The sequence below is a fragment of the Hydractinia symbiolongicarpus genome, chromosome 11 (assembly GCF_029227915.1).
Source record: "Hydractinia symbiolongicarpus strain clone_291-10 chromosome 11, HSymV2.1, whole genome shotgun sequence".
NCBI classification, from domain to species: domain Eukaryota; kingdom Metazoa; phylum Cnidaria; class Hydrozoa; order Anthoathecata; family Hydractiniidae; genus Hydractinia; species Hydractinia symbiolongicarpus.
The window spans coordinates 15,249,407-15,265,152 of NC_079885.1; the positions used below are offsets into that span (position 1 = coordinate 15,249,407).

General features: G+C 41.1%; 22 non-coding genes and 6 pseudogenes across 22 annotated transcripts; all 28 read left to right on the forward strand.

The window, feature by feature from the left end:
- Positions 1-4: 4 nt before the first annotated feature.
- LOC130615538 (5S ribosomal RNA) lies at positions 5-123 on the forward strand. The gene has a single exon (XR_008976626.1). It is a non-coding gene; the product is annotated as a 5S ribosomal RNA (ribosomal RNA).
- A 450-nt stretch (positions 124-573) lies between these two features.
- On the forward strand, positions 574-692 carry LOC130618034 (5S ribosomal RNA). The gene has a single exon (XR_008979109.1). It is a non-coding gene; the product is annotated as a 5S ribosomal RNA (ribosomal RNA).
- Positions 693-1,142: 450 nt separating this feature from the next.
- Positions 1,143-1,260, forward strand: LOC130618723 (5S ribosomal RNA; annotated as a pseudogene).
- Positions 1,261-1,710: 450 nt separating this feature from the next.
- LOC130618419 (5S ribosomal RNA) lies at positions 1,711-1,829 on the forward strand (annotated as a pseudogene).
- A 450-nt stretch (positions 1,830-2,279) lies between these two features.
- Positions 2,280-2,398, forward strand: LOC130615539 (5S ribosomal RNA). Its single transcript, XR_008976628.1, has one exon. It is a non-coding gene; the product is annotated as a 5S ribosomal RNA (ribosomal RNA).
- Positions 2,399-2,848: 450 nt separating this feature from the next.
- Positions 2,849-2,967, forward strand: LOC130618035 (5S ribosomal RNA). Its single transcript, XR_008979110.1, has one exon. It is a non-coding gene; the product is annotated as a 5S ribosomal RNA (ribosomal RNA).
- A 450-nt stretch (positions 2,968-3,417) lies between these two features.
- On the forward strand, positions 3,418-3,535 carry LOC130618725 (5S ribosomal RNA; annotated as a pseudogene).
- Positions 3,536-3,985: 450 nt separating this feature from the next.
- On the forward strand, positions 3,986-4,104 carry LOC130618233 (5S ribosomal RNA). The gene has a single exon (XR_008979307.1). It is a non-coding gene; the product is annotated as a 5S ribosomal RNA (ribosomal RNA).
- A 450-nt stretch (positions 4,105-4,554) lies between these two features.
- On the forward strand, positions 4,555-4,673 carry LOC130615540 (5S ribosomal RNA). Its single transcript, XR_008976629.1, has one exon. It is a non-coding gene; the product is annotated as a 5S ribosomal RNA (ribosomal RNA).
- A 450-nt stretch (positions 4,674-5,123) lies between these two features.
- LOC130618037 (5S ribosomal RNA) lies at positions 5,124-5,242 on the forward strand. The gene has a single exon (XR_008979112.1). It is a non-coding gene; the product is annotated as a 5S ribosomal RNA (ribosomal RNA).
- A 450-nt stretch (positions 5,243-5,692) lies between these two features.
- On the forward strand, positions 5,693-5,810 carry LOC130618621 (5S ribosomal RNA; annotated as a pseudogene).
- A 450-nt stretch (positions 5,811-6,260) lies between these two features.
- LOC130618262 (5S ribosomal RNA) lies at positions 6,261-6,379 on the forward strand. The gene has a single exon (XR_008979336.1). It is a non-coding gene; the product is annotated as a 5S ribosomal RNA (ribosomal RNA).
- A 504-nt stretch (positions 6,380-6,883) lies between these two features.
- On the forward strand, positions 6,884-7,002 carry LOC130618339 (5S ribosomal RNA). The gene has a single exon (XR_008979413.1). It is a non-coding gene; the product is annotated as a 5S ribosomal RNA (ribosomal RNA).
- Positions 7,003-7,452: 450 nt separating this feature from the next.
- Positions 7,453-7,571, forward strand: LOC130615542 (5S ribosomal RNA). Its single transcript, XR_008976631.1, has one exon. It is a non-coding gene; the product is annotated as a 5S ribosomal RNA (ribosomal RNA).
- A 450-nt stretch (positions 7,572-8,021) lies between these two features.
- LOC130618461 (5S ribosomal RNA) lies at positions 8,022-8,140 on the forward strand (annotated as a pseudogene).
- Positions 8,141-8,590: 450 nt separating this feature from the next.
- Positions 8,591-8,709, forward strand: LOC130617981 (5S ribosomal RNA). The gene has a single exon (XR_008979056.1). It is a non-coding gene; the product is annotated as a 5S ribosomal RNA (ribosomal RNA).
- A 450-nt stretch (positions 8,710-9,159) lies between these two features.
- LOC130618326 (5S ribosomal RNA) lies at positions 9,160-9,278 on the forward strand. The gene has a single exon (XR_008979400.1). It is a non-coding gene; the product is annotated as a 5S ribosomal RNA (ribosomal RNA).
- A 449-nt stretch (positions 9,279-9,727) lies between these two features.
- Positions 9,728-9,846, forward strand: LOC130618012 (5S ribosomal RNA). Its single transcript, XR_008979087.1, has one exon. It is a non-coding gene; the product is annotated as a 5S ribosomal RNA (ribosomal RNA).
- Positions 9,847-10,296: 450 nt separating this feature from the next.
- Positions 10,297-10,415, forward strand: LOC130617089 (5S ribosomal RNA). The gene has a single exon (XR_008978166.1). It is a non-coding gene; the product is annotated as a 5S ribosomal RNA (ribosomal RNA).
- A 447-nt stretch (positions 10,416-10,862) lies between these two features.
- LOC130615932 (5S ribosomal RNA) lies at positions 10,863-10,981 on the forward strand. The gene has a single exon (XR_008977018.1). It is a non-coding gene; the product is annotated as a 5S ribosomal RNA (ribosomal RNA).
- Positions 10,982-11,431: 450 nt separating this feature from the next.
- On the forward strand, positions 11,432-11,550 carry LOC130618179 (5S ribosomal RNA). Its single transcript, XR_008979253.1, has one exon. It is a non-coding gene; the product is annotated as a 5S ribosomal RNA (ribosomal RNA).
- Positions 11,551-11,993: 443 nt separating this feature from the next.
- On the forward strand, positions 11,994-12,112 carry LOC130615940 (5S ribosomal RNA). The gene has a single exon (XR_008977026.1). It is a non-coding gene; the product is annotated as a 5S ribosomal RNA (ribosomal RNA).
- A 450-nt stretch (positions 12,113-12,562) lies between these two features.
- On the forward strand, positions 12,563-12,681 carry LOC130616872 (5S ribosomal RNA). The gene has a single exon (XR_008977952.1). It is a non-coding gene; the product is annotated as a 5S ribosomal RNA (ribosomal RNA).
- A 449-nt stretch (positions 12,682-13,130) lies between these two features.
- LOC130615060 (5S ribosomal RNA) lies at positions 13,131-13,249 on the forward strand. Its single transcript, XR_008976150.1, has one exon. It is a non-coding gene; the product is annotated as a 5S ribosomal RNA (ribosomal RNA).
- A 450-nt stretch (positions 13,250-13,699) lies between these two features.
- Positions 13,700-13,817, forward strand: LOC130618622 (5S ribosomal RNA; annotated as a pseudogene).
- A 450-nt stretch (positions 13,818-14,267) lies between these two features.
- LOC130618163 (5S ribosomal RNA) lies at positions 14,268-14,386 on the forward strand. Its single transcript, XR_008979238.1, has one exon. It is a non-coding gene; the product is annotated as a 5S ribosomal RNA (ribosomal RNA).
- A 504-nt stretch (positions 14,387-14,890) lies between these two features.
- On the forward strand, positions 14,891-15,009 carry LOC130615543 (5S ribosomal RNA). The gene has a single exon (XR_008976632.1). It is a non-coding gene; the product is annotated as a 5S ribosomal RNA (ribosomal RNA).
- A 450-nt stretch (positions 15,010-15,459) lies between these two features.
- On the forward strand, positions 15,460-15,578 carry LOC130618263 (5S ribosomal RNA). The gene has a single exon (XR_008979337.1). It is a non-coding gene; the product is annotated as a 5S ribosomal RNA (ribosomal RNA).
- The last annotated feature ends 168 nt before the right edge of the window (positions 15,579-15,746 follow it).

A 15,746-nucleotide genomic window follows, 5' to 3' on the forward strand; every position in this document is an offset into this window, starting at 1 on the left:
GTTTGTTTACGACCATACCACGATGAACACACCTGTTCTCGTCCGATCACGGAAGTTAAGCATCGTCGGGCCGGGATAGTACTTGGATGGGGGACCGCCTGGGAACTCCCGGTGTCGTAGGCTATTGACTTTTTCACGTTACATTATTTATCATTACGACTGTGACGTATCTTTTTTACGAAATAGCCGCTGAGTAAATCAAGAAAGAGACATGATTAGAAGTTGCTTTCCCTTCAAAACGGCTACGATCTGGCAGCAATAAATGCGCCAAGTCGCAAATGAATGGATTACGAGCGTCAGACAAAGAAAATGGCGATGTAGTTACTTTGCTAATTAACTTTGTCATATGAAAATTAAGTCGGAAAGCACCCTAGATTCCCTTCGTTGGAACTTTTTATCGGAAATCTTAAAGCGCATGGTTGTCGTAATTAGTAGATAGCGCTTGAAATGAGCTTTCAAATGCACATAAACACGACCTATTTCGGATGATCCAGTCAAGAAATATGACCTTTAAAGTTTGAACCATTTTTGATGTAATGTGCTAATAAATCGTTGATATCTGCCCGTTTGTTTGTCTACGACCATACCACGATGAACACACCTGTTCTCGTCCGATCACAGAAGTTATGCATCGTCGGGTCGGGATAGTACTTGGATGGGGGACCGCCTGGGATCTCCCGGTGTCGTAGGCTATTGACTATTTCACGTTACATTATTTATTATTACGACTGTGACGTATCTTTTTTACGCAATAGCCGCTGAGTAAATCAAGTAAGGGACGTGATTAGAAGTTGCTTTCCCTTGAAAACGGCTACAATCTTGCTGCAATAAATGCGCCACGTCGCAAATAAATGGATTACGAGCGTCAGACAAAGAAAATGGCGATGTAGTTGCTTTGCTAATTAACTTTGTCATATGAAAATTAAGTCTGAAAGCACCCTAGATTTCCTTCGTTGGAACTTTTTACCGGAAATCTTAAAGCGCATGGTTGTCGTAAAGAATCGATAGCGCTTAAAAAGAGCTTTCAAATGCACATAAACACGACCTATTTCGGATGATCCAGTCAAGAAATATGACCTTTAAAGTTTAAACCATTTCCGATGTAATGTGCTAATAAATCGTAGATATGTGACTGTTTGTTTGTTTACGACCATACCACGATGAACACACCTCTTCTCGCCCGATCACGGAAGTTAAGCATCGTCGGGCCGGGATAGTACTTGGATGGGGACCGCCTGGGATCTCCCGGTGTCGTAGGCTATTGACTATTTCACGTTACATTATTTATTATTACGACTGTGACGTATCTTTTTTACGCAATAGCCGCTGAGTAAATCAAGTAAGGGACGTGATTAGAAGTTGCTTTCCCTTCAAACCGGCTACAATCTTGCTGCAATAAATGCGCCACGTCGCAAATAAATGGATTACGAGCGTCAGACAAAGAAAATGGCGATGTAGTTGCTTTGCTAATTAACTTTGTCATATGAAAATTAAGTCTGAAAGCACCCTAGATTTCCTTCGTTGGAACTTTTTACCGGAAATCTTAAAGCGCATGGTTGTCGTAAAGAATCGATAGCGCTTAAAAAGAGCTTTCAAATGCACATAAACACGACCTATTTCGGATGATCCAGTCAAGAAATATGACCTTTAAAGTTAGAACCATTTTCGATGTAATGTGCTAATAAATCGTAGATATCTGCCCGTTTGTTTGTCTACGACCATACCACGATGAACACACCTGTTCTCGTCCGATCACGGAAGTTAAGAATCCACGGGCCGGGATAGTACTTGGATGGAGGACCGCCTAGGAACTCCCGGTGTCGTAGGCTATTGACTTTTTCACGTTACATTATTTAGCATTACGACTGTGACGTATATTTTTTACGCAATAGCCGCTGAGTAAATCAAGTAAGGGACGTGATTAGAAGTTTCTTTCCCTTCAAAAGGGCTACGATCTGGCAGCATTAAATGCGCCACGTCGCAAATGAATGGATTACGAGCGTCAGACAAAGAAAATGGCGATGTAGTTAATTTGCTAATTAACTTTGTCATATGAAAATTAAGTCTCAAAGTACCCTAGATTGCCTTCGTTGGAACTTTTTACCGGAAATCTTAAAGCGCATGCTTGTCGTAATTAGTGGATAGCGCTTGAAATGAACTTTCAAATGCACATAAACACGACCTATTTCGGATGATCCAGTCAAGAAATATGACCTTTAAAGTTTAAACCATTTTCGATGTAATGTGCTAATAAATCGTAGATATCTGCCCGTTTGTTTGTTTACGACCATACCACGATGAACACACCTGTTCTCGTCCGATCACGGAAGTTAAGCATCGTCGGGCCGGGATAGTACTTGGATGGGGGACCGCCTGGGAACTCCCGGTGTCGTAGGCTATTGACTTTTTCACGTTACATTATTTATCATTACGACTGTGACGTATCTTTTTTACGAAATAGCCGCTGAGTAAATCAAGAAAGAGACATGATTAGAAGTTGCTTTCCCTTCAAAACGGCTACGATCTGGCAGCAATAAATGCGCCAAGTCGCAAATGAATGGATTACGAGCGTCAGACAAAGAAAATGGCGATGTAGTTACTTTGCTAATTAACTTTGTCATATGAAAATTAAGTCGGAAAGCACCCTAGATTCCCTTCGTTGGAACTTTTTACCGGAAATCTTAAAGCGCATGGTTGTCGTAAGTAGTGGATAGCGCTTGAAATGAGCTTTCAAATGCACATAAACACGACCTATTTCGGATGATCCAGTCAAGAAATATGACCTTTAAAGTTTGAACCATTTTTGATGTAATGTGCTAATAAATCGTTGATATCTGCCCGTTTGTTTGTCTACGACCATACCACGATGAACACACCTGTTCTCGTCCGATCACAGAAGTTATGCATCGTCGGGTCGGGATAGTACTTGGATGGGGGACCGCCTGGGATCTCCCGGTGTCGTAGGCTATTGACTATTTCACGTTACATTATTTATTATTACGACTGTGACGTATCTTTTTTACGCAATAGCCGCTGAGTAAATCAAGTAAGGGACGTGATTAGAAGTTGCTTTCCCTTGAAAACGGCTACAATCTTGCTGCAATAAATGCGCCACGTCGCAAATAAATGGATTACGAGCGTCAGACAAAGAAAATGGCGATGTAGTTGCTTTGCTAATTAACTTTGTCATATGAAAATTAAGTCTGAAAGCACCCTAGATTTCCTTCGTTGGAACTTTTTACCGGAAATCTTAAAGCGCATGGTTGTCGTAAAGAATCGATAGCGCTTAAAAAGAGCTTTCAAATGCACATAAACACGACCTATTTCGGATGATCCAGTCAAGAAATATGACCTTTAAAGTTTAAACCATTTCCGATGTAATGTGCTAATAAATCGTAGATATGTGACTGTTTGTTTGTTTACGACCATACCACGATGAACACACCTCTTCTCGCCCGATCACGGAAGTTAAGCATCGTCGGGCCGGGATAGTACTTGGATGGGGACCGCCTGGGATCTCCCGGTGTCGTAGGCTATTGACTATTTCACGTTACATTATTTATTATTACGACTGTGACGTATCTTTTTTACGCAATAGCCGCTGAGTAAATCAAGTAAGGGACGTGATTAGAAGTTGCTTTCCCTTCAAACCGGCTACAATCTTGCTGCAATAAATGCGCCACGTCGCAAATAAATGGATTACGAGCGTCAGACAAAGAAAATGGCGATGTAGTTGCTTTGCTAATTAACTTTGTCATATGAAAATTAAGTCTGAAAGCACCCTAGATTTCCTTCGTTGGAACTTTTTACCGGAAATCTTAAAGCGCATGGTTGTCGTAAAGAATCGATAGCGCTTAAAAAGAGCTTTCAAATGCACATAAACACGACCTATTTCGGATGATCCAGTCAAGAAATATGACCTTTAAAGTTAGAACCATTTTCGATGTAATGTGCTAATAAATCGTAGATATCTGCCCGTTTGTTTGTCTACGACCATACCACGATGAACACACCTGTTCTCGTCCGATCACGGAAGTTAAGAATCCACGGGCCGGGATAGTACTTGGATGGAGGACCGCCTGGGAACTCCCGGTGTCGTAGGCTATTGACTTTTTCACGTTACATTATTTAGCATTACGACTGTGACGTATCTTTTTTACGCAATAGCCGCTGAGTAAATCAAGTAAGGGACGTGATTAGAAGTTTCTTTCCCTTCAAAAGGGCTACGATCTGGCAGCATTAAATGCGCCACGTCGCAAATGAATGGATTACGAGCGTCAGACAAAGAAAATGGCGATGTAGTTAATTTGCTAATTAACTTTGTCATATGAAAATTAAGTCTGAAAGTACCCTAGATTGCCTTCGTTGGAACTTTTTACCGGAAATCTTAAAGCGCATGCTTGTCGTAATTAGTGGATAGCGCTTGAAATGAACTTTCAAATGCACATAAACACGACCTATTTCGGATGATCCAGTCAAGAAATATGACCTTTAAAGTTTAAACCATTTTCGATGTAATGTGCTAATAAATCGTAGATATCTGCCCGTTTGTTTGTTTACGACCATACCACGATGAACACACCTGTTCTCGTCCGATCACGGAAGTTAAGCATCGTCGGGCCGGGATAGTACTTGGATGGGGGACCGCCTGGGAACTCCCGGTGTCGTAGGCTATTGACTTTTTCACGTTACATTATTTATCATTACGACTGTGACGTATCTTTTTTACGAAATAGCCGCTGAGTAAATCAAGAAAGAGACATGATTAGAAGTTGCTTTCCCTTCAAAACGGCTACGATCTGGCAGCAATAAATGCGCCAAGTCGCAAATGAATGGATTACGAGCGTCAGACAAAGAAAATGGCGATGTAGTTACTTTGCTAATTAACTTTGTCATATGAAAATTAAGTCGGAAAGCACCCTAGATTCCCTTCGTTGGAACTTTTTACCGGAAATCTTAAAGCGCATGGTTGTCGTAAGTAGTGGATAGCGCTTGAAATGAGCTTTCAAATGCACATAAACACGACCTATTTCGGATGATCCAGTCAAGAAATATGACCTTTAAAGTTTGAACCATTTTTGATGTAATGTGCTAATAAATCGTTGATATCTGCCCGTTTGTTTGTCTACGACCATACCACGATGAACACACCTGTTCTCGTCCGATCACAGAAGTTATGCATCGTCGGGTCGGGATAGTACTTGGATGGGGGACCGCCTGGGATCTCCCGGTGTCGTAGGCTATTGACTATTTCACGTTACATTATTTATCATTACGACTGTGACGTATCTTTTTTACGAAATAGCCGCTGAGTAAATCAAGAAAGAGACATAATTAGAAGTTGCTTTCCCTTCAAAACGGCTACGATCTGGCAGCAATAAATGCGCCAAGTCGCAAATGAATGGATTACGAGCGTCAGACAAAGAAAATGGCGATGTAGTTAATTTGCTAATTAACTTTGTCATATGAAAATTAAGTCTGAAAGTACCCTAGATTGCCTTCGTTGGAACTTTTTACCGGAAATCTTAAAGCGCATGGTTGTTGTAATTAATCGATAGCGCCTGAAATGAGCTTTCAAATGCACATAAACACGACCTATTTCGAATAATCCAGTCAAGAAATATGACCTTTAAAGTTTAAACCATTTTCGATGTAATGTGCTAATAAATCGTAGATATCTGCCCGTTTGTTTGTCTACGACCATACCACGATGAACACACCTGTTCTCGTCCGATCACGGAAGTTAAGCATCGTCGGCCAGGATAAAACTTGGATGGGGGACCGCCTGGGAACTCCCGGTGTCGTAGGCTATTGACTTTTTCACGTTACATTATTTATCATTACGACTGTGACGTATCTTTTTTACGCAATAGCCCCTGAGTAAATCAAGTAAGGGACGTGATTAGAAGATGCTTTCCCTTCAAAACGGCTACAATCTTGCTGCAATAAATGCGCCACGTCGCAAATAAATGGATTACGAGCGTCAGACAAAGAAAATGGCGATGTAGTTAATTTGCTAATTAACTTTGTCATATGAAAATTAAGTCTGCAAGTACCCTAGATTGCCTTCGTTGGAACTTTTTACCGGAAATCATAAAGCGCATTATTGTTGTCAAGAATCGATAGCGCTTAAAAAGAGCTGTCAAATGCACATAAACACGACCTATTTCGAATGATCCAGTCAAGAAATATGACCTTTAAAGTTTGAACCATTTTCGATGTAATGTGCTAATAAATCGTTGATATCTGCCCGTTTGTTTGTCTACGACCATACCACGATGAACACACCTGTTCTCGTCCGATCACGGAAGTTATGCATCGTCGGGTCGGGATAGTACTTGGATGGGGGACCGCCTGGGATCTCCCGGTGTCGTAGGCTATTGACTATTTCACGTTACATTATTTAGCATTACGACTGTGACGTATCTTTTTTACGCAATAGCCGCTGAGTAAATCAAGTAAGGGACGTGATTAGAAGTTTCTTTCCCTTCAAAAGGGCTACGATCTGGCAGCATTAAATGCGCCACGTCGCAAATGAATGGACTACGAGCGTCAGACAAAGAAAATGGCGATGTAGTTAATTTGCTAATTAACTTTGTCATATGAAAATTAAGTCTGCAAGTACCCTAGATTGCCTTCGTTGGAACTTTTTACCAAAAGAGCTGTCAAATGCAAGTACCCTAGATTTCCTTCGTTGGAACTTTTTACCGGAAATCTTAAAGCGCATGGTTGTCGTAAAGAATCGATAGCGCTTAAAAAGAGCTTTCAAATGCACATAAACACGACCTATTTCGGATGATCCAGTCAAGAAATATGACCTTTAAAGTTAGAACCATTTTCGATGTAATGTGCTAATAAATCGTAGATATCTGCCCGTTTGTTTGTCTACGACCATACCACGATGAACACACCTGTTCTCGTCCGATCACGGAAGTTAAGAATCCTCGGGCCGGGATAGTACTTGGAAGGAGGACCGCCTGGGAACTCCCGGTGTCGTAGGCTATTGACTTTTTCACGTTACATTATTTAGCATTACGACTGTGACGTATCTTTTTTACGCAATAGCCGCTGAGTAAATCAAGTAAGGGACGTGATTAGAAGTTGCTTTCCCTTCAAACCGGCTACAATCTTGCTGCAATAAATGCGCCACATCGCAAATAAATGGATTACGAGCGTCAGACAAAGAAAATGGCGATGTAGTTGCTTTGCTAATTAACTTTGTCATATGAAAATTAAGTCTGAAAGCACCCTAGATTTCCTTCGTTGGAACTTTTTACCGGAAATCTTAAAGCGCATGGATGTCGTAAAGAATCGATAGCGCTTAAAAAGAGCTTACAAATGCACATAAACACGACCTATTTCGGATGATCCAGTCAAGAAATATGACCTTTAAAGTTAGAACCATTTTCGATGTAATGTGCTAATAAATCGTAGATATCTGCCCGTTTGTTTGTTTACGACCATACCACGATGAACACACCTGTTCTCGTCCGATCACGGAAGTTAAGCATCGTCGGGCCGGGATAGTACTTGGATGGGGGACCGCCTGGGAACTCCCGGTGTCGTAGGCTATTGACTTTTTCACGTTACATTATTTATCATTACGACTGTGACGTATCTTTTTTACGAAATAGCCGGTGAGTAAATCAAGAAAGAGACATGATTAGAAGTTGCTTTCGCTTCAAAACGGCTACGATCTGGCAGCAATAAATGCGCCAAGTCGCAAATGAATGGATTACGAGCGTCAGACAAAGAAAATGGCGATGTAGTTACTTTGCTAATTAACTTTGTCATATGAAAATTAAGTCGGAAAGCACCCTAGATTCCCTTCGTTGGAACTTTTTACCGGAAATCTTAAAGCGCATGGTTGTCGTAATTAGTGGATAGCGCTTGAAATGAGCTTTCAAATGCACATAAACACGACCTATTTCGGATGATCCAGTCAAGAAATATGACCTTTAAAGTTTGGACCATTTTTGATGTAATGTGCTAATAAATCGTAGATATCTGCCCGTTTGTTTGTCTACGACCATACCACGATGAACACACCTGTTCTCGTCCGATCACGGAAGTTAAGAATCCTCGGGCCGGGATAGTACTTGGATGGAGGACCGCCTGAGAACTCCCGGTGTCGTAGGGTATTGACTTTTTCACGTTACATTATTTAGCATTACGACTGTGACGTATCTTTTTTACGAAATAGCCGGTGAGTAAATCAAGAAAGAGACATGATTAGAAGTTGCTTTCCCTTCAAAACGGCTACGATCTGGCAGCAATAAATGCGCCAAGTCGCAAATGAATGGATTACGAGCGTCAGACAAAGAAAATGGCGATGTAGTTACTTTGCTAATTAACTTTGTCATATGAAAATTAAGTCGGAAAGCACCCTAGATTCCCTTCGTTGTAACTTTTTACCGGAAATCTTAAAGCCCATGGTTGTCGTAATTAGTGGATAGCGCTTGAAATGAGCTTTCAAATGCACATAAACACGACCTATTTCGGATGATCCAGTCAAGAAATATGACCTTTAAAGTTTGAACCATTTTTGATGTAATGTGCTAATAAATCGTAGATATCTGCCCGTTTGTTTGTCTACGACCATACCACGATGAACACACCTGTTCTCGTCCGATCACGGAAGTTAAGAATCCTCGGGCCGGGATAGTACTTGGATGGAGGACCACCTGGGAACTCCCGGTGTCGTAGGCTATTGACTTTTTCCCGTTACATTATTTAGCATTACGACTGTGACGTATCTTTTTTACGCAATAGCCGCTGAGTAAATCAAGTTAGGGACGTGATTAGATGTTTCTTTCCCTTCAAAAGGGCTACGATCTGGCAGCATTAAATGCGCCACGTCGCAAATGAATGGATTACGAGCGTCAGACAAAGAAAATGGCGATGTAGTTAATTTGCTAATTAACTTTGTCATATGAAAATTAAGTCTGAAAGTACCCTAGATTGCCTTCGTTGGAACTTTTTACCGGAAATCTTGAAGCGCATGGTTGTCGTAATTAGTGGATAGCGCTTGAAATGAGCTTTCAAATGCACATAAACACGACCTATTTCGGATGATCCAGTCAAGAAATATGACCTTTAAAGTTTGAACCATTTTTGATGTAATGTGCTAATAAATCGTAGATATCTGCCCGTTTGTTTGTCTACGACCATACCACGATGAACACACCTGTTCTCGTCCGATCACGGAAGTTAAGAATCCTCGGGCCGGGATAGTACTTGGATGGAGGACCGCCTGGGAACTCTCGGTGTCGTAGGCTATTGACTTTTTCACGTTACATTATTTAGCATTACGACTGTGACGTATCTTTTTTACGCAATAGCCGCTGAGTAAATCAAGTTAGGGACGTGATTAGATGTTTCTTTCCCTTCAAAAGGGCTACGATCTGGCAGCATTAAATGCGCCACGTCGCAAATGAATGGATTACGAGCGTCAGACAAAGAAAATGGCGATGTAGTTAATTTGCTAATTAACTTTGTATATGAAAATTAAGTCTGAAAGTACCCTAGATTGCCTTCGTTGGAACTTTTTACCGGAAATCTTGAAGCGCATGATTGTCGTAATTAGTGGATAGCGCTTGAAATGAGCTTTCAAATGCACATAAACACGACCTATTTCGGATGATCCAGTCAAGAAATATGACCTTTAAAGTTTAAACCATTTTCGATGTAATGTGCTAATAAATCGTAGATATCTGCCCGTTTGTTTGTCTACGACCATACCACGATGAACACACCTGTTCTCGTCCGATCACGGAAGTTAAGAATCCTCGGGCCGGGATAGTACTTGGATGGAGGACCGCCTGGGAACTCCCGGTGTCGTAGGCTATTGACTTTTTCACGTTACATTATTTAGCATTACGACTGTGACGTATCTTTTTTACGCAATAGCCGCTGAGTAAATCAAGTTAGGGACGTGATTAGATGTTTCTTTCCCTTCAAAAGGGCTACGATCTGGCAGCATTAAATGCGCCACGTCGCAAATGAATGGATTACGAGCGTCAGACAAAGAAAATGGCGATGTAGTTAATTTGCTAATTAACTTTGTCATATGAAAATTAAGTCTGAAAGTACCCTAGATTGCCTTCGTTGGAACTTTTTACCGGAAATCTTGAAGCGCATGGTTGTCGTAATTAGTGGATAGCGCTTGAAATGAGCTTTCAAATGCACATAAACACGACCTATTTCGGATGATCCAGTCAAGAAATATGACCTTTAAAGTTTAAACCATTTTCGATGTAATGTGCTAATAAATCGTAGATATCTGCCCGTTTGTTTGTCTACGACCATACCACGATGAACACACCTGTTCTCGTCTGATCACGGAAGTTAAGCATCGTCGGGCCAGGATAGTACTTGGATGGGGGACCGCCTGGGAACTCCCGCTGTCGTAGGCTATTGACTTTTTCACGTTACATTATTTATCATTACGACTGTGACGTATCTTTTTTACGCAACAGCCCCTGAGTAAATCAAGTAAGGCACGTGATTAGAAGATGCTTTCCCTTCAAAACGGCTACAATCTTGCTGCAATAAATGCGCCACGTCGCAAATAAATGGATTACGAGCGTCAGACAAAAAAATGGCGATGTAGTTACTTTGCTAATTAACTTTGTCATATGAAAATTAAGTCTGAAAGTACCTAGATTGCCTTCGTTGGAACTTTTTACCGGAAATCTTAAAGCGCATGGTTGTTGTAATTAATCGATAGCGCTTGAAATGAGCTTTCAAATGCACATAAACACGACCTATTTCGGATAATCCAGTCAAGAAATATGACCTTTAAATTTAAACCATTTTCGATGTAATGTGCTAATAAATCGTAGATATCTGCCCGTTTGTTTGTCTACGACCATACCACGATGAACACACCTGTTCTCGTCCGATCACGGAAGTTAAGCATCGTCGGGCCAGGATAGTACTTGGATGGGGGACCGCCTTGGAACTCCCGGTGTCGTAGGCTATTGACTTTTTCACGTTACATTATTTATCATTACGACAGTGACGTATCTTTTTTACGCAATAGCCCCTGAGTAAATCAAGTAAGGGACGTGATTAGAAGATGCTTTCCCTTCAAAACAGCTACAATCTTGCTGCAATAAATGCGCCACGTCGCAAATAAATGGATTACGAGCGTCAGACAAAGAAAATGGCGATGTAGTTACTTTGCTAATTAACTTTGTCATATGAAAATTAAGTCTGAAAGCACCCCAGATTTCCTTCGTTGGAACTTTTTACCGGAAATCTTAAAGCGCATGGTTGTCGTAAAGAATCGATAGCGCTTGAAATGAGCTTTCAAATGCACATAAACACGACCTATTTCGGATGATCCAGTCAAGAAATATGACCTTTAAAGTTTAAACCATTTTCGATGTAATGTGCTAATAAATCGTAGATATCTGCCCGTTTGTTTGTCTACGACCATACCACGATGAACACACCTGTTCTCGTCCGATCACGGAAGTTAAGAATCCTCGGGCCGGAATAGTATTTGGATGGGGGACCGCCTGGGAACTCCCGGTGTCGTAGGCTATTGACTTTTTCACGTTACATTATTTATCATTACGACTGTGACGTATCTTTTTTACGAAATAGCCGCTGAGTAAATCAGGAAAGAGACATGATTAGAAGTTGCTTTCCCTTCAAAACGGCTACGATCTGGCAGCAATAAATGCGCCAATTCGCAAATGAATGGATTAAGAGCGTCAGACAAAGAAAATGGCGATGTAGTTAATTTGCTAATTAACTTTGTCATATGAAAATTAAGTCTGAAAGTACCTAGATTGCCTTCGTTGGAACTTTTTACCGGAAATCTTAAAGCGCATGGTTGTTGTAATTAATCGATAGCGCTTGAAATGAGCTTTCAAATGCACATAAACACGACCTATTTCGGATAATCCAGTCAAGAAATATGACCTTTAAAGTTTAAACCATTTTCGATGTAATGTGCTAATAAATCGTAGATCCGTTTGTTTGTCTACGACCATACCACGATGAACACACCTGTTCTCGTCCGATCACGAAAGTTAAGCATCGTCGGGCCAGGATAGTACTTGGATGGGGGACCGCCTGGGAACTCCCGGTGTCGTAGGCTATTGACTTTTTCACGTTACATTATTTATCATTACGACTGTGACGTATCTTTTTTACGCAATAGCCCCTGAGTAAATCAAGTAAAGGACGTGATTAGAAGATGCTTTCCCTTCAAAACGGCTACAATCTTGCTGCAATAAATGCGCCACGTCGCAAATAAATGGATTACGAGCGTCAGACAAAGAAAATGGCGATGTAGTTACTTTGCTAATTAACTTTGTCATATGAAAATTAAATCTGAAAGCACCCCAGATTTCCTACGTTGGAACTTTTTACCGGAAATCTTAAAGCGCATGGTTGTCGTAAAGAATCGATAGCGCTTGAAATGAGCTTTCAAATGCACATAAACACGACCTATTTCGGATGATCCAGTCAAGAAATATGACCTTTAAAGTTTAAACCATTTTCGATGTAATGTGCTAATAAATCGTAGATATCTGCCCGTTTGTTTGTCTACGACCATACCACGATGAACACACCTGTTCTCGTCCGATCACGGAAGTTAAGCATCGTCGGGCCGGGATAGTACTTGGATTGGGGACCGCCTGGGAACTCCCGGTGTCGTAGGCTATTGACTTTTTCACGTTACATTATTTATCATTACGACTGTGACGTATCTTTTTTACGCAATAGCGCTGAGTAAATCAAGTAAGGGACGTTATTAGAAGTTTCTTTCCCTTCAAAGCGGCTACGATCTGGCTGCAATAAATGCGCCACGTCGCAAATCAATGGATTACGAGCGTCAGACAAAGAAAATGGCGATGTAGTTAATTTGCTAATTAACTTTGTCATATGAAAATTAAGTCTGCAAGTACCCTAGATTGCCTTCGTTGGAACTTTTTACCGGAAATCATAAAGCGCATTATTGTTGCCCAGAATCGATAGCGCTTAAAAAGAGTTGTCAAACGCACATAAACACGACCTATTTCGAATGATCCAGTCAAGAAATATGACCTTTAAAGTTTGAACCATTTTCGATGTAATGTGCTAATAAATCGTAGATATCTGCCCGTTTGTTTGTCTACGACCATACCACGATGAACACACCTGTTCTCGTCCGATCACGGAAGTTAAGCATCGTCGGGCCGGGATAGTACTTGGATGGGGGACCGCCTGGGAACTCCCGGTGTCGTAGGCTATTGACTTTTTCACGTTACATTATTTATCATTACGACTGTGACGTATCTTTTTTACGAAATAGCCGCTGAGTAAATCAAGAAAGAGACATGATTAGAAGTTGCTTTCCCTTCAAAACGGCTACGATCTGGCAGCAATAAATGCGCCAAGTCGCAAATGAATGGATTACGAGCGTCAGACAAAGAAAATGGCGATGTAGTTAATTTGCTAATTAACTTTGTCATATGAAAATTAAGTCTGAAAGTACCCTAGATTGCCTTCGTTGGAACTTTTTACCGGAAATCTTAAAGCGCATGGTTGTTGTAATTAATCGATAGCGCCTGAAATGAGCTTTCAAATGCACATAAACACGACCTATTTCGAATAATCCAGTCAAGAAATATGACCTTTAAAGTTTAAACCATTTTCGATGTAATGTGCTAATAAATCGTAGATATCTGCCCGTTTGTTTGTCTACGACCATACCACGATGAACACACCTGTTCTCGTCCGATCACGGAAGTTAAGCATCGTCGGCCAGGATAAAACTTGGATGGGGGACCGCCTGGGAACTCCCGGTGTCGTAGGCTATTGACTTTTTCACGTTACATTATTTATCATTACGACTGTGACGTATCTTTTTTACGCAATAGCCCCTGAGTAAATCAAGTAAGGGACGTGATTAGAAGATGCTTTCCCTTCAAAACGGCTACAATCTTGCTGCAATAAATGCGCCACGTCGCAAATAAATGGATTACGAGCGTCAGACAAAGAAAATGGCGATGTAGTTAATTTGCTAATTAACTTTGTCATATGAAAATTAAGTCTGCAAGTACCCTAGATTGCCTTCGTTGGAACTTTTTACCGGAAATCATAAAGCGCATTATTGTTGTCAAGAATCGATAGCGCTTAAAAAGAGCTGTCAAATGCACATAAACACGACCTATTTCGAATGATCCAGTCAAGAAATATGACCTTTAAAGTTTGAACCATTTTCGATGTAATGTGCTAATAAATCGTTGATATCTGCCCGTTTGTTTGTCTACGACCATACCACGATGAACACACCTGTTCTCGTCCGATCACGGAAGTTATGCATCGTTGGGTCGGGATAGTACTTGGATGGGGGACCGCCTGGGATCTCCCGGTGTCGTAGGCTATTGACTATTTCACGTTACATTATTTAGCATTACGACTGTGACGTATCTTTTTTACGCAATAGCCGCTGAGTAAATCAAGTAAGGGACGTGATTAGAAGTTTCTTTCCCTTCAAAAGGGCTACGATCTGGCAGCATTAAATGCGCCACGTCGCAAATGAATGGATTACGAGCGTCAGACAAAGAAAATGGCGATGTAGTTAATTTGCTGATTAACTTTGTCATATGAAACTTAAGTCTGCAAGTACCCTAGATTGCCTTCGTTGGAACTTTTTACCAAAAGAGCTGTCAAATGCAAGTACCCTAGATTTCCTTCGTTGGAACTTTTTACCGGAAATCTTAAAGCGCATGGTTGTCGTAAAGAATCGATAGCGCTTAAAAAGAGCTTTCAAATGCACATAAACACGACCTATTTCGGATGATCCAGTCAAGAAATATGACCTTTAAAGTTTAAACCATTTTCGATGTAATGTGCTAATAAATCGTAGATATCTGCCCGTTTGTTTGTTTACGACCATACCACGATGAACACACCTGTTCTCGTCCGATCACGGAAGTTAAGCATCGTCGGGCCGGGATAGTACTTGGATGGGGGACCGCCTGGGAACTCCCGGTGTCGTAGGCTATTGACTTTTTCACGTTACATTATTTAGCATTACGACTGTGACGTATCTTTTTTACGCAATAGCCGCTGAGTAAATCAAGTAAGGGACGTGATTAGAAGTTTCTTTCCCTTCAAAAGGGCTACGATCTGGCAGCATTAAATGCGCCACGTCGCAAATAAATGGATTACGAGCGTCAGACAAAGAAAATGGCGATGTAGTTAATTTGCTAATTAACTTTGTCATATAAAAATTAAGTCTGCAAGTACCCTAGATTGCCTTCGTAGGAACTTTTTACCGGAAATCATAAAGCGCATTATTGTTGTCAAGAATCGATAGCGCTTAAAAAGAGCTGTCAAATGCACATAAACACGACCTATTTCGAATGATCCAGTCAAGAAATATGACCTTTAAAGTTTGAACCATTTTCGATGTAATGTGCTAATAAATCGTTGATATCTGCCCGTTTGTTTGTCTACGACCATACCACGATGAACACACCTGTTCTCGTCCGATCACGGAAGTTATGCATCGTCGGGTCGGGATAGTACTTGGATGGGGGACCGCCTGGGATCTCCCGGTGTCGTAGGCTATTGACTATTTCACGTTACATTATTTAGCATTACGACTGTGACGTATCTTTTTTACGCAATAGCCGCTGAGTAAATCAAGTAAGGGACGTGATTAGAAGTTTCTTTCCCTTCAAAAGGGCTACGATCTGGCAGCATTAAATGCGCCACGTCGCAAATGAATGGATTAC